The following is a 16600-nucleotide window of genomic DNA, read 5'->3' on the forward strand; positions in this document are numbered from 1 at the left end:
GTTTTGACTCAGATCAGAAAATATCTCACTGAATCTTTAAACCATAATGTGATGGGTGACCCCAGAATCATCTTCTGTCTGCAGAACTAGATCATTAGCAGGCACCTGGGTGGCTCAGTCGTTAAGCGTCTGCCTTCGGCTCAGGTCATGATCCCAGGGTCCTGGGATCGAGTCCCCCATTGGGCTCCCTCCTCAGCGGGAAGCCTGCTTCTCCCTCTCCCACTCCCGCTGCTTGTGTTCCTGCTCTCGCTATCTCTGTCTCTGTCAAATAAATAAATAAAATCTTTAAAAAAAAAAAAAAGAACTAGATCATTAGCTTGATGGGTATTGGGAATGGCATGATGCTTGAGATGGGATAGGTGCTTTTTGGTAGATCAATTGCATAAAACCCAATGTAAATTTTCCACATTTGTTCATCTTAGCTGGTGCCATCTATCATTCTAGTCAATGTCTAAGGATTTGGAGAGTTTTAGATGAGCAGGATCTCATATATTCAGATTTTGCCTGCAAAGTTACAGTGGTCAGAATTGTTCCTTTCCCCCTCAGCAGCAAGCACATGCTACCCTATAAAATCTTTGCAATAGTCACCTTTGCCACGGTCTCTCCAGCACCTTGATTCTTCCTGGGACTTAGGAAATTAAACAGTTTGCTAATCGCATAAAATCCCTGGTTCAAATGGAGTGTATCATACTGGATCATTTCTCTCCCATAAAACACTTTATTCCATCCAAATATCCATTACTTTCAGAAGAGTACACACTTCCTAGAGCTCAGAGAGGTTGTGTGTTTTCAGAGATTTTGTGTTGGAAAGTGAAGAACATGAGCATGATAAAAAAAATGTGGTAAATCTTGTGGTGTGCCTGAGATGGAGTTCTAAAGTTTGGGGGTAGAGCATCAGGAAAAAGCCAACTCCATGTTCACTATTGTTTCAAGCAAGACGCACTTGATTTATTCACTTGCCCAATATTCATTAATCATTTGCCACCTGCCACATGTGATGCTAAACGTTATAGTCAAACAAGACACAGACTGCTGTTGAAAACACATGGATGCGAAGGAGCTGACAAGCTCAGAGACAATCATAATGCAAAGAAGAATATGGGAATGCTGTGAGCAAGGAGGGGAATACCAGCGACAGTCACAACAGGGAGATCAATTGGATGAAATTATGAGGCATTCTCTCCATAAGGGTCATGTGGAAATGGACAGTAGGCACCAGGTCGGTTTCTGATAGGTAGACTTTGTAGAGAGATGTTGCAGCCAGAGAGAAGGTTCTAAGGTCGTTCCAAGGAAAGGCAGTGGGGGAATGTTCAGGAGCTGGTGAATGGTCTGGTTGTGTTTCAGGTGAAGGTTTGCCCTGGGAGATCCTGGGAGAGAATCTAGAAGGATAAGCTGACAGCTCAGTGGCCATATGCCTGATTTGTTTAGGACAGCCCTCATTTGCTCCTATTGTCCCAACACATTTATTAATCATCATTCCCTTTTCTCAGACATGCTTCCCCTTTCTCCAAAATATCCTGATTCAGAAAGACAATGAATTATATGGATGGGCTGGCATTCTTTGGCTACTATTGTTAGTATGGCAATTTCCTTCCAACCTAAAAAGAACAATTTTCTTAATAACTCCTGATGAACTGTGACATGTATTTTTCTGGCCATTTCATGTTAATGGGACAGAGTAGGAAATTTTACATGATATGACTTGAAATTTTGAAAGTGGCCCAAGATCTAAAAATCTCTCCTGCAGAAATGTCTGAAATTCAGTAGTAGGAAAAACAATAATAATGAAAACCCGTGTGTACAGATAATCTGATTGACTAGGCACTGTACTGATCACCAGTTTATTTAAATTATTTCATCTTAGCAATAGCCTAAGAAGTAGAGATTGTTGCTATCTCTATCTTATAGATGGGGAAACTGAGGCTCACAGGGTTTGATTCATTTCCCAAAGTGGTAGAGCTACTGAGCAATGGGACAGGATTTGAGCCCAGACAAGCTTACTTTGGAGTCATGCTTTAGTAATAGTAAGAAACATCAGACTACTGGGAATTCAACTCTTCGAGTGCACTGATCATGATTATAATGAAAATGACAGAACTTTTCAATTTACAAACTACTTTTACATATTTTCTTATTTGATCCACATGGCAAACCTATGCTTTATGGATATTTATCCCTATAGAAACTCAGAGAAGTTAAATATCTTCAAAAGGCTCACACATCTGAGCAACAATTGCACAGAGTGCTGAGTTCAGATCATTGGTTTCCTACTCCGTGCCCACACAGTTGTGCCTCAATTGTGTGTTCATTGAGTGAATAAGTTTAATGAATACTTAAAGGAGATGACCACTGGCTGCAAGGGAGCAGGGTCAAAAAAAAAAAAAAAGAACACAAGGAAGCTTGGAAGTGATGACAATTGTGTTGAGTACCTTGGTTGTGATGACCGTATCATGAGTGAATGCACATCTTCATACTTTTCAAGATGTATGCATTAAATGTGTACAATATTTTGGTATATCAATTATACCTCAGTAAAGCTAAAAACTTCAAAGTTGTTATGAATATTTGTATAAAAATAAGAAAAAGCTAAAGTTGTTAGGTTTGAGAAGGGAGGAGAGGGGGTTAAAGGAAAAACAAGTGGGGATGCTTGGAGACCTCACTTAACACATTTTCCCAATGCTGGCCAAGACTGGTGATATGGAAATCAATTCCATAGTAGGGTTTTAGTTTAGATAAATTGATGATTGGGAAGTGGACAAATTTCACTATTTGGGAGGAAAACTTGGTGGGTCTCGTGTCTAGATTTTAACGATTTTAAAAATGCAGTAAACAGAAGTGCTACCTTTTACATCTTCATATTCCTAATATTTGGGGGATAAGTCGAGTTTTGGAGAAATTCACATACACTCTGGTGCTTTCTACTTAAAAGTTATGCAATATTGAAATAAAAGCAGTCATCGTTATTTTTATAATGAATGCCGTCACCATCTCCATAGCACATTTGCTTTGTGGATGTTGAATGCATCTCCAGGTTCCGTGGGTCCCTCTTTCTTTCTAGGTGGCAGCTTCATGATCATCTCACAGTTGAATGCATTTTGTTTTTAAACCATCACCTCTTCTGGAATTGTAAAATGACACAATACTCAAGAGAGGTCAAACAGATTTTTTAAGGGAGTTTGATTTTAATATAACAAGAGAAATGAAACAAAACAAACAAAACAAGAGAAATGAGCTCCTTGGATGTAAGTCTCCTGGAAGGACACCGGAAATCCATTCAGTGCTAGCATTTGTGAAGGTTATGTTACAGAGGATTTTTTACTTTTTTTTTTTGGAAATGTCTCTGCTTCAGATTCTAACTTAGGTCAAGAAGGCAATCAGACATCCAATCCAAATCCATATTTTTGGAAAAAGTTGCAGTCATATGACCCATTGGGTCAACTTTTACAGAAGCATCTATAGAAGCTCCAGTAGAGAAAATTCTGCTTCAGTGTCTCTTTCGGTTTCCGACTCAGGCTAGAGTCATTATTTCCATATCTGGGAAGTGGTTACCAGTCCATTTTGTACCTATTAATTTGACAAAAGTTATAAATGAGTAATGACTAACTTTGATAAAAAGCTAGTGAACTTATTCCCCATACATTGCCACTGGCAGTAAATTGGTAAAGTCTATAGAAGGAAAGTCTATAGAAGCAGTTTAGCTAAAACCTGCTTCAGGGATTAATCTAAGGAAAGAGAAAAAAATGATCTCTTTTAAGAAGTAATCTTTGAAATGCTATTAAAATTGTACAAACAAAATATATATGAAAATAGTGAAGTAGGAAATGAAATATAGTGCCTTAACTTGATAGAATTTTAAACAATTATGAAAAAGGTAATCATGAAGTCCAAGTAGTAATACATGTGAAAACATTTTATTTTATAACAGTGAAAAAAGATACAGAATTTTATCTCTGCTGTATTCATAGCTGTAGAGGTTACTTCATTAATGTTACTACTATAATGTTTATGCTACAAATAATTATAACAACAGGGGAGTAAGAAGTGACTAAGGCATGCCGAAGATTAAGGAAAGCCCCAAAACCCACCCAGGAATCAGACACAATTCCCAGAGGGCATGCAGGGCAGAAACCCTCCAGGCACAGCATGCCCCTTAGCGTGCTCTTTGATGTTTCAGGATTTTGATTCCTTATATTTTTTTTCTTCTAATTTTTAAAGAAGATTTGTGGAGAGAAATAAAACTGTTGATGATAGAATGTGACAATTATGTATTTAGAAACTTGATAGTGTTTAAAACAAGACAACAGACCCCAAATGGAGTCACTTGGTGCTAAGCCCCATGTCATCATACCAGACTTAACTTAATTAGAATTTCTACTCTCCCAGAGAGGAAATCTTAAACCAGTCAATCAGGAATCACCTAATCAACACTATTTAGGTAACCTTCTAATAGACCCTGTTATGCCCTAAAGGAAAGCGATCTTGCAAAAACTAACCTACATTTTTGGTTTAGTGTAACTTCCTTATTTCTGCCTCCTTTTTCTATAAAAGTCTTTCATTTTGTACTGTTCCTCGGAGCTCCTTTCTATCTGCTGGATAGAAACAATTCATGAATTGTTGAATAAAGCCAAAAAGATCTTTAAAATTTCCTCAGTTGAATTTCATTTTTAACAACAGGATAAAGCACATTTTCTCAAACCGAGCAGACTGTAATGTTTGCGCTCCCAGTCTGCACGACGAAACTTAGCCCCCATAGACGTCCTGGGAACAAATGCCGAGGCGGTCGTGCCGGATTCCTGCACAGGCGCTCGCTGCACTTGGTGCGCAAACACAGACTACTGGCAATTTAGTAGGTAGATATATTTATGCTTAAACAAATAAATTCAGGAGTTCTACAGCTTAAATCTATGGTTATTAAATCACCAGCACTATTTTAGTTTTGGTCATGAAAATCAATATTTGCTTAATTTTCCAGTAGATTCTTTATATTGACTGTGGAAAAAGATGGTGACCTAAGCATGGATCGTGGGCTTCCTCTCAGACACCCATCTTAGGGGCCACAAGAAGAGAAATAGGTTGAAAGAATAGAAATCACAGTTGAGAAAATGAGACACAGTCTCTTCCTTAAATGGGCTTGGGGAAACTGGATATCTGACTGCAAAATAATTAAGTTGGACCCTTATCGTACACCATACATAAAAATTAACTCAAAATTAAAGATTTAAAAAATTAAATATTTAAATATAAAAGCTGGAACTATATAACATTCCTGGAAGAAAACATAGAGGAGAAGCTTCGTGACATTGGTCTTGGTAATGATTTCATGGATATGACACAAAAAGCACAGGCAACAAAAGCAGATACAGACAAATGGGACTACATCAAACTAAAAAGCTTCTGCACAGCAAAGGAAACTATCAACAGAGTGAAAAGGCAATCTACAGAATGGGTGAAAATATTTGCAAACTATATATCTGATAAGGGATTAATATCCAAAATATACAAGTAACTATAACAACTCAATAGCAAAAAATAAATTCGATTAAAAATTAGGCAAAGGACTTGAATATGTATTTCTCCAAATTGATATAATTGCCCGAAAGGTATATAAAAGATGCTCAATGTCACTAGTAATCAGGGATATGCAAATCCAAACCACAATCAGATGTCACCTCACACACCTGTTAAGGTGGTTATTATAAACAAAGTTGGTAACTATGTGGAGAATTGGAACCCTTGTGCACTGTTGCTGAGACTGTAAAATGGTGTAGCCTCTATGAAAAATGGTATGGCAGCTCTTAAGTAAATTTAAAATAGAATTACAATATGATGCAGCAATCCCACTTCTAGGTATATACCTGAAAGTTGAAATCAGGATCTTGAAAAGGTATCTGTACTCCTATTGTCATTGCAGCATTATATACAATAGCCAAGATATGGAAACAACCTAAATATCCATTAGATGAAAGGATGAAGAAAATGTGATATATACATACGTTGGAATATTATAAGAAAGACATTCTGCCTTATGCGACAAGATGGAAGAACCTTGAGGACGTTATGCTAAGTTAAATAAGTCAGTTTCAGGACAAATACTGGATCATTCCACTTAAATGAGGTATCTAAAATAGTCAAATTTATAGAAATAGGGAAGAATGGTGATTGCCACGGACTAGGGGGAGCGGAAATGGGGAGTTGTTCTTCAATAAATAAGTAAATAAAGCTTCCATTTTGCAAGATAAATATGTTCTAGAGATCTGGTGTACAACACTGAACCTATAGTTAACAACACTGTATCGTGAACTTAAAAATTTGTTAAGAGGGTAAATATCATGTTAAGTGTTCATACAATAATAATAATGGTAGTAATAATAACTATGAAAAATCTGGGAAGGTGAAAGGTAGCTGTGCTCTTGTGCAAGGAAGACATAGTTATGGGGAACAGGACGTATTGCCAGAGAACACACACATGGGGGACGAACCCCTTTCTCTCTTTCCGACATGAGTCTAGGTGAGTGTGAGGTTGGAGTTGCAATCCAGGCAGGCAAAGTTTGGTCTAGCCTGGGAGATGCCTTTACTTTTAACTTGAAAATTTAGCAGGTGTCCTGAGGTGAGATGGGTAAAACCCTGACAAACCAGCCCTTGTCTACTCACCCAAGAATTTCCATCCACTTTCCAGAAGACGGAGTGTGTACTATCATGGTGATGGGGTTGGAAAACAATATGCCAGCCAAGGGAGAGAGTAATATTCAGGTGATGATCTGGGAGGGGTAGGGGACTAAAAGGAATGAGTGGAGGTGGCAGGCTGCCTTTATGTGTATCCTGCATTCCAACTTTGCCCTACAAGGCATCCTGAAAAATGACAACAGAGAGTGACCGCTCTTGGACAAAAAAATACTTGAGTGGAGAACGATGAGACTAGAAGATGACTCAATGGGGTCAGATTTATGAGGGATTCTCTGTTTTTGGGAGTGCTCCTCCTACTTCTCAAGCTCACCAAGAAGGCCAAAGCACTTGGCCTTTCTCCCAAGTCAATAGCACTAGCTAAAGTAGTGGATCATCCCAAGGAATAAAGATGATCTCACAGGGAAAATTATGAGACAAATGTCAAACAAGCATTGGAACAACATCTGATAGGTAAAACCAAAACTAATGTAACACTAAGAACATAAATTTAAAAGAAGCCTAATAACTATCCTTGGAGAGATGAAGGAGAATATTGGCAACCTTTAGTTCTCTGCAGCTAAACTTTAGATAATACCAGTGTGTTGGGCAAGGATAGCTGAGATAGGACATCTGGAGAGGAATGAGTGCATTTCAGGGCTCTTTTCTTGTATGAGAAGGCATAGACTTTGATGATCTTTACACATTTGTATGGTGAAATAACTAAGTATGGTTTCATTTATTTAAGGTCAGGGAATGGGATTGGAATAGGGTTGAAAAGGGGAAAATTTATGCTAAAAGTAAGCCAGTGTTCTCCCCACTGCTGCTAATGTACAAGGATCAGGGCATAGGATCAACTCAATTCTTGCTCCTCAGGGCCACTCTTCAAAAGAAAAAGAAGGGGAAGGAGAAGGAGAAGAAGGAGAAGGAGAGAGGAAAAAGAGCTCCTTCCCTCAAATATATAACTGTGTTCTGCCTTACTGTCACACTAGGTTCATCCCCCACAATCTAAAATAGGAGGAATGCCATCTCCCTGATTTGTCCTCCCTGCATATTGATGGATAAAATCCCAACGCTAAGAACTAACATTTGTATAGTGCTCCTTATGTTAAAAAGAAAAGTCTCATAGATTATGTCTTTGGATCCATGCAATAATGTTGCAAAGCAGGTAAGCAAGCCGACATTACTGGTAGGCTCATTTGATAGAAGCCATTGGTTTTCAGGGGTGGTTAGGGACTTACCCAAACGCACACAGCTAGCTTCAAACTGCACCCACACCCTTTTCTTCTCCCATGCTGCCTCCTTGTATCCTGGTAGGCTGGGGCAACAAGCAGTTTCAGTCTTTGTACTCTGACTTGTCCAAGATTCCAGACTTCAGTTCTTTGCTGCAGTTGAAACAGCTCTCATTTTTATACTACATTCCTCCTCATTCACCTCCTATACATTTATTTGCAAGGTATTTACCCGTGGGTAGTATTTTTGGAGTGTCTGAGTTGTATTCAAATGGGAATGGCTCAAGAAATAACTTTCTGTGTGACAATTTTGCAAGTCAGTGAATCCCCTGGGACTCAGTTTTTCATCTGCAAAATGAGGGTTGGACTCCATGAAAATGCCTCTTTTAGTTCTTTCATTCCACAAATCTAGGAATGTAATCTTAAAGACACACCAAAATCAGCCTCTTTCTTGATTTTCTAGCCTGCAAACTTTTTCAGAGTTCTCCAGTCCCCATTGCTTCCGTATCGTTACTGTTTAATGTAAAAACAGTATGTTCCAGTAAGAAGAAAAAAACCAATACCTTGAAAAAAATCCTCAAATTGTAGTGCAATTATCTTTTACTCAAACGATTCCTCTTACACCTACTTGCCTTCTGTGCCTGGGGACCGATAGACACAACTATAAAAAAGGCAGTAAGGCACTTTGTGAGAGTTTGGAGGTGGCCCTTCCTCCCCTGTTCTTGGGCTCAAGGATCTGGAATGTGGGCACATGGGCACAGGTCCCCTGCTTGGCCTCACTGCTGGCTCTATGGGACAATGTGCGGCACCTGCTGGTTTGGGACGTGTGCCATTCCTTTTTCTCAGTTTCACTGAAGATTCTGCTTGAAACAGAATGAAACAAGGTTAGAGGCCAATCTCCACCTCTACCTCCATCACAGTGTTTATTTATTGGGTGATTTGCGGCACAATGGAATATTCATATGGGAAACTGTGAGCGGTGCTGTAAAGGCAAGCTAGTATTTCTGAAGGAATCTAAAACCATAATGACAGTACGTAATAAATAAACTGTAATTTATGCAAACCCAGAAGCACTCATGTCAGATTGGCATATGTTTTCCTATTCCACTTAGAGGATATTATATCTGTCTGTTATGACATGATTTAGCATTTAGCAAGGAATTCTGGTGTCACCAAGGAAAACTTAGAAAGTTCAGTAAAAGCCAAGCTCTTATAAGAAGCAGATAGTTCTCTTTTTAATTTAATTTAATTTAATTATGTTATTCACCATACCATATATCATTGGTTTCTGATGTAGTGATCCACGATCCATTGTTTTTGTATAACACCCAGTGCTCCATGCAGTACGTGCCCTCCTTAATACCCATCACCGGGCTAACCCATCCCCCCACCTCCTCCCCTCTAAAACCCTCAGTTTGTTTCTCAGAGTCCATAGTCTCTCATGGTTCATCTCTCCCTCCAGTCCGCCCCCCCTCATTTTTCCCTTCCTTCTCCTAGTGTCCTCCATGCTATTCCTTATGTTCCACAAAGAAGTGAAACCATATGATAATTGACTTTCTCTGCTTGACTTATTTCACTTAGCATAATCTCCTCCAGTCCCATCCATGTTGATGTAAAAGTTGGGTATTCATCCTTTCTGATGGCTGAGCAATATTCCATTGTATATACGGAACACATCTTCTTTATCCATTCATCTGTTGAAGGGCATCTCAGCTCTTTCCACAGTTTGGCTATTGCGGACATTGCTGCTATAAACATTGGGGTGTATATGGCCCTTCTTTTCACTACATCTGTGTCTTTGGGGTAAATACCTAGGAGTGCAATTGCTGGGTCATAGGGTAGCTCTATTTTTAAATTTTTGAGGAACCTCCACACTGTTTCCCAAAGTGGCTGTATCAACTTGCATTCCCACCAACAGTGTAAGAGGGTTCCCCTTTCTCCACAACCTGTTCAACATTTGTTGTTTCTTGCCTTGTCAATTTTTGCCATTCTAACTGGTGTAGGGTGGTATCTCAATGTGGTTTTGATTTGAATTTCCCTGATGGCTAATGATGATGAACATTTTTGCATGTGTCTGTTAGCCATTTGTATGTCTTCTTCGGAGAAGTGTCTGTTCATGTCTTCTGCCCATTTTTTGACTTGATTATTTGTTTTTTTTTGGGTGTTGAGTTAGAGAAGTTTTTCGTAGATCTTGGAAATCAGCGCTTTGTCTCTAGTGTCATTTGCAAATATCTTCTCCGATTCTGTGGGTTGCCTCTTTGTTTTGCTGACTGTTTCCTTTGCTGTGCAGACGTTTTTTATCTTGATGAAGTCCCAAAAGTTCATTTTAAAAGCAGATAGTTCTAGTGGATGGGGAGTTCAGATGATGCCAGTAGGGGATTGAATCCTGGCTGTGCCACTTATTGGCTGTGTGGCCTTGGGCAAGTTAATGACATATTTTTTCTTAGGATTTGCTCAACTAAAAAGCCAAGATAATCACAGGACCTATTTCATGGAGACTTTGTGAAAGTGGAGTGAGTGAGTATATGTAAAGCATTTAGAACACTAGGCATACAGCAAGCACAGGGTTACTATGAGCCATGACCCTTTGTCATTACTATTTTTATGATTATTCACCAAGAGGCATCACTCTGTGTTTTGGCAGAGATGGGTGAAAAATGGAATTAGTTATATGAGACAGGTTACATTCCCATTTAGATGCATGTATCAGTTTGTTCATTTTTATTGCTGTGTAGTATCCTATTGTATGAATGTACCACAATTTGCTTCTCCTTTTGCCAGTTGCAAGATACTTGAGCTCTTGGCATTTTTGGCAATTATGAATCAGGAACCCCTCATTTCAGGGTTTATATAATGGACTAACCAAGAATATTTGTAAGTTTACCTATGAGAAAAAATCAGTAAGAGTTATTGAACTTGACCTGATGTAAGCATTCCCTTGGTCTGTGTTTTCCATCCTGGCCAACCCTCCATGAATTTCACACTCATCTCATTATTTAATATTTAAAGTGATCCAACTGATTGTCTTCTACAGTTTCTTTTTGTTCATCTAAATGGAAATAAGGACAAAAAGGAAAGAGGTGTATTAGACTGTAACAATATAGACAATTTCTCAAGTTTCCAACTCGTAATGGATATTTACCGCTACGATTTCTGTTTTCTTGCTTCATCTTCTCACTTTGCTAAAATTCAATACCTTGTGTGGGTTATAGAATGCCTTTCCCATTTTCATTTGTAATGTAGATTTTAAAATTCTTTAATATTCTCCAGTTTTATATAACCATGCTGTTTTGTGAATATTTTAGTAAGTGGTTCGTTTTCAAACTTAGTTTACAAAGATATGCTTTTGCTTTCTCATTAACATTAATAGACTTTTGGTGGCAAAAACCATCACTATATATAGCATTGCCAGTTTCTGTGCATAGACTGAGAGATTTTAGCCTTATTAAAAAGTTCAATGTAAAATGTTGGGTCTTTTTCCATACTTTTTATCCATGATTATTCAACTAGACCTTAACGGATCATTCTATTTCTGTGCTCGGGCCTTTAGTGTGTGTGGGATTTTAAGACATGTACTGAATGAATGTGTGGAAGTTCTGATCACCAAAGGATGAGGCTGATGGGAGTGGCAGGGTGTGGAGATCTTTAAAGCGGACTCTGCCGATCTTCACAAACACACTTCCCTGGGCTTCCTTTCACATTTGCTGAGATTTTCAAGAATCCAACATCATTTTGAGGCATCCTCGTATCTCCTTCATAGGTAATATTTGATATTTGCAACCTTCCAGCTTCTAAGGAATGAATGTAGTTCAAGCGAATATAAAGAATAAGTTCAGAGGAAGAATTTCGGCCCCTGCTTGTGTGTACCAGTCACAGTATCCAGGAGCCCTGGGCATCTCCGACTCGTTCATCTGCTAAGGGTGGCATCTTCCCTATGGAGTTCTCGGGAGCAGATAGAGGATGGGGCAGCCCTCCAAAAGATGTCCCTCTCTTGAGTGCTTTTATTTAACCAGGCAACCCACTTGATGGGACTGTGCTGTAGGAATGGTATTCTCCACAGAGCTGGCTCCCGGGGGCCCACCCACAAGCTACAATATTTATTGAATTGAATTGACTTAAGCTTCTTATTAAAAGGACAAGCACTAATGTTTTGGAATGTTAATTCACTTCTTCTCCTCAGTTTACTGAGGAACCTTCATTGCTCTCATTCCAGATTCTCCAGCAATGGTTTCAAAATACAGGGCACCCTAATGAGATCTTATAATCTTTATAATTTTCCATTATTGTACCACAGAGGAGGGGTTTCTCTCCAGACTCCCAACCTGTGTCTTTAGGGTCTGCCTCTCTCAGCCTTTCCGTGGAAATGAGCCTTTTCACACCCGAGATTTCCTGCCTTCAAACTCTGTCCCTAGCCAGATGAATTAAGACACTTCTTATGTTTCTTTGTGCACTGACACTCAGATGTGAAAATGTGTATTCTTTTGGATATAGGAATTGAAAGAAAACTCTTAAGTACTTCTTAAATTAAATCAGTGATTGAGACATAGTTTATACACAGTAAAAGTCACCCTCTTTAATGTATGATTCTGTCCATCAGCTTTTACGGTCATATAGCCATCAACACGATTAAGATACCAGATAGCCCCAGGATCCTAAAAAGCTGTTTGGTGCCAGTTTGTAGCCAATCCCTCCACTCAGCCTCACCCCTGACAATCACAGATTTGTTTTCTTCTACTTTTTCCTTATACATCATATAAACTGAGTTATACAGCATTAGTCTTTTGAGTCTTCTTTCTTTCTTTTTTTCTTTTAACTTTTTCATTGTTTTTGTGATGCACACATAATACACACTGCATGCTACATAATACACTGCATAACCTTCTAGCAGGAGTAGATGAGCATAACCCAATGATTTTCCATCAATCAGTAAAATGTTTCCTTAATCGATGTTCTCCAAACCCTTTGACAAATAGTAATGATTAACTCCAGAGACACGCCTATCTTTTTCCATCAAACTCCATGGATATGAATAATGGACACCCTTTTTTCCTTGCCCCCATTAGTGAACCTATGATGTGCACCATGGCTACTAGGGGGATGAGCAAGCACATGGCCAATCCTGGGTAGAATCTCCAACCACAGTGCACTGTGGTTGCCAAGAATCTTCTTTCATTTAGCATCATCATGCATTTGAGATTCATCTACAAGGTTGCATGTATCAGTGATTAATTTTTTTAATTGTTGAGAGGTATCCCGTGTTGTGATTGTACCAGTTTGCCTATCTATTCACTGGCTGAAGGCCATTTGGGTCATTTCCAGTTTTGGTGATTATGAATGAAACCACTGTAAACATTCATTTGTTGTGAACCTCAGTTTTTATTTCGCTCGGATGAATACCTGCTTTTTCCAAAGTGATTGCAACTTTTGCATTGCCACTGGTTATGTATGAGCATTCCAGTTTCTCTACATCCTTGCTTAGTATTTCCAATTAACCATTTGTTTATGTTGCTGTTTAAGGTTTAACTCTTCTAATAAGCATGTAGTGCTATCTCACTTGGCTTTAATTTCCTTTTTCCTACTGACTAATGATGATGAAACATCTTTTCATGTGCTTATTTTCCCTCCATATATTTTCTTGTTAAGTGTCTGTATAAATCCTTCTCCCATTTTCATTATTTATTTATTTATTTTTAAGATTTTATTTATTTATTTATTTATTTGACAGAGAGAAAGAGACAGCGAGAGAGGGAACACAAGCAAGGGGAGTGGGAGAGGGAGAAACAGGCTTCCCGCTGAGCAGGGAGCCTGATGTAGGGCTCGATCCCAGGACCCTGGGATCATGACCTGAGCCGAAGGCAGACGCTTAATGACAGACACCCAGGTGCCCCCTTCTCCCATTTTTAATAAGGTTGTTTATTGATACTGAATTTTGAGAGCTCTTTATATCTTTTAAACACAAGTTCGTTATCAAATATGCTCTTTGTAAGGTCATGATCCCAGGGTCCTGGGATAAAGCACCATGTTGGGCTCTCTGCTCAGCAGGGAGTGTGCAACCTGCTTCTCCCTCTCCCTCTGCTGCTTCCCCTGCTTCTTCTTGGGTGCTCTCTCTCTCTGTCAAATAAAAAAAAAAAAAGAAAGAAAGAAACCTTTGTCTAAATCAAGGTCACAGGTATTTTTCCTATGTTTCCTAGTAGAAATACGATAGTTTTAGGTTTAGGTTATGAGTTAGTGTTTGTAAATGGTGCAGGGTCTCGGGCAGCTTATTATTTATTTATTTATTTATTTATTTATTTATTTGCACACAGATGTCCAATGGTTCCAACGTTACTTGTTGAGAAGATTAGTCTTTCCCTCATTAAGTTACCTTTGCAGTTTTGTTGGAAATAATTTGATCACTTACATGTGAGTCTGTGTGCTCTGTATGCTGTTCAATTGATCTATGTGTCTATCCTTTTCATCAATATCAGATTATTCTAATTATTAGAGCTTTATAAAAAGTCTTGAATTCAGGTCATACTGAGTACTTAAACTTGGTTCTTCTTTTTTAAAAAAATTGTTTTATTCTAGTTTCTTTGCCTTTTCATGTAAATTTTACAATCAGCTTATCAATTTCAACAAAAATTTCTGCTGGGATTTTGATTGGGATTGCATTGTATCTATAGATCAATTTTGGGGAAAATTGTCAATTTGAGCCTTCTAATTAACGAGTACTATGTACCTCTCTACTTATTCATTTTTCCCCATATTTTTCCTCAGTGTTTTGTGGTTTTCAGCATAGAAATCTTGCATATCTTCTGTTATATTTAAAATTAAGTATTTCATTTCTTTGCTGCTCTCATAAATAATAGGCTTTTAGGTTAATTGACTTACTTCATCATTTTCTGTTATCACCATTGTTTCTTGAATTTTTTTCTTTTGTTTTTTCTACTTTACTTTTCTGTTTCTTTCCCTCCCTCCCTCTCTCTCTCACACACCTTCATTAGAATCATGTGTGCATACTATTTCATAAGGTTTTTCCCTATAACATTTATTTTTAATGCCCGCATCCTTTGAAAACTTGCAACTGTTTACTTATGCAGAACATTTAAGTTTTAACTGCTGAAATGACAGGAAGTTGAGCCACAGGGAGGCAACTGTGGTCAACGGGGCCGTGCCTCACTGCCCCCCCCCCCCGCAATGGTTGATTCTACCTCTAGGTTCTCACCTTTTGAGATGGTCCCCTCTGTGACTGAACCCCAAGCGCCCAAGGCTCCCACCAGCTCACCAGCACACCTTTAGCAGGTTTCTCACATTCCCTTTCTCACATAAGTTTGCTGGAATCATCTCCCAAACAATTCCCTATGTCCCAGTTTTTCTACCATTAGTAAAACCAGTGAACATCTTTGTGCATATGACTTTTCGAAGAGGGAATATCTTTGTTTAAAAGTCTTTGTTCCTTATTGAAAACCTTTTGGTAGAAAACCAATTAAAGGGAAAGCTCATGATTATTCTACTCAATCATAAATTTTGGGCAATATTAAGAGTTCAAAAATGTTGAGCTATATTAGAAGACAATTAAATTAGTGAAGTATACTGAAATACAAATGATCTGTAAACATGTACAGTGTTTAAGCGACCGGGTGGTGGGTATTAAGGAGGGCACGTGTTGGGATGAACACTGGGTGTTATATGCAACTAACGAATCACTGAACACTACATCAAAAACAAAAGATGTACTACACAGTGGCTAACTGAACATAATAAAAAAAAAAAAAAGTGCAGTGCTGCTAAGTCCTTCTGTTAACTAGATTAGAGTGGCACAGTGTTTTCACAGGATTTTCCCATTTGATTTTTATCCTTGAGGTATAGATGCAGTGCAGTGTCCTTACGGGGCTACAGTCTACTTAGCTCTTCTCCTTTTGATGAACATAAGTGTGTTTGATTTGTTGCCATTACAATCATTGCCCCAGCAAGCACCTTTGTGCCTGTTCTTATGCACAAGTGTGAAGATTTTTCTTCAGTATATTTTTTCATGCCCCATATTTTGAAACTTTCTGTTTAATTTTGTTGGGGGTGTCTTGTAAGCAGCATGTGGCTATTTTTTCAAGGCAATCTGATCATCTCTCAAGTGGATGGTTTCAGTTCCTTAACCTATTGTGGCAGATGCTATTGCTGCCACTTTCCAAATCACCTCCGCCCTCCTGAGTCCTCCTGAGCTGAGGCATGTCCCTGCAGGCTGACATCCTCAGCTCGCATGGCCGTGTCCTCCTTCATCTTTGCTTGAGGTCCTTCTCAGGTGCTGCAGACACTTGCTCTGCCAGAGACAGGCTCCGTGCTGAAATGACAGGAAGTTGAGCTACAGGGAGGCAACTGTGGTCAACGGGGCCGTGCCTCAGTGCCCCCCCCCTCCCCCTCGCAATGGTGGATTCTCCCTCTAGGTTCTCACCTTTTGAGATGGTCCCCTCTGTGACTGAACCCCAAGCGCCCAAGGCTCCCACCAGCTCACCAGCACACCTTTAGCAGGTTTCTCACATTCCCTTTCTCACATAAGTTTGCTGGAATCATCTCCTAAACAATTCCCCATGTCCCAGTTTTTCTGGCGGACTCTGCTTGGGAGAGGTCCACACTCAGACCATTCTGTTATGAATATGATCCCCTTATTTTTGTGTTTTCTGTTTATGTTGCTTTTAATATTTTTCATCTGTTTCTGTCTTTTGCTGAGTGGATCT

Source organism: Phoca vitulina, unplaced genomic scaffold, assembly GCF_004348235.1.
Source record: "Phoca vitulina isolate PV1807 unplaced genomic scaffold, GSC_HSeal_1.0 scaffold17, whole genome shotgun sequence".
Classification (NCBI taxonomy): domain Eukaryota; kingdom Metazoa; phylum Chordata; class Mammalia; order Carnivora; family Phocidae; genus Phoca; species Phoca vitulina.